The sequence below is a fragment of the Pteropus vampyrus genome, unplaced genomic scaffold (genome assembly GCF_000151845.1).
Source record: "Pteropus vampyrus isolate Shadow unplaced genomic scaffold, Pvam_2.0 Scaffold1768, whole genome shotgun sequence".
In the NCBI taxonomy this organism is placed as follows: Eukaryota; Metazoa; Chordata; class Mammalia; order Chiroptera; family Pteropodidae; genus Pteropus; species Pteropus vampyrus.
This window is the reverse complement of record NW_011890549.1, coordinates 10301-10626: the sequence shown is the minus strand read 5'-3', so window position 1 is coordinate 10626 and position 326 is coordinate 10301. Positions and strand designations below refer to the sequence as shown.

General features: G+C 48.8%; 1 long non-coding RNA gene across 1 annotated transcript in view; it reads right to left on the bottom strand.

Moving 5' to 3' along the window:
- Positions 1 to 326, bottom strand: part of LOC105310274 — a 16506-nt gene that overhangs the window by 5886 nt on the left and 10294 nt on the right. The window contains exon 2 of the long non-coding RNA XR_897478.2: positions 280 to 321. This is a non-coding gene — a long non-coding RNA (uncharacterized LOC105310274). The remainder of the gene's footprint in view (positions 1 to 279; positions 322 to 326) is intronic.

Here is a 326-nt window from a genome sequence, read left to right as displayed (position 1 = left end):
CGGCAACAACTCAGTCTCTGGTCTTTGGTGGTGGAGGTGAACTGGCAAGTGAACAATTCATAGCTGAGCTTTAGGAAGATTAATACTGTGTGCCGGATGGATGCTCATATTAACCACATTTTTATTTTCCGTATTTCCTGATCGCCATTGCTAACCCCACCGTCCAGCTGGGGCCGTAGAGGTTAGTGATGATTTAGTGGTGCCCTCTACCGCAACGCGCTACACAATTTTGGGAATGTCCACGTTTCCCATGCCCCCTCCCAGGTCCTCTTGACTTACCATTAAGCCTCAGAAACTTCGTAGGTCTCCGAAGTAGATGGCCTTTG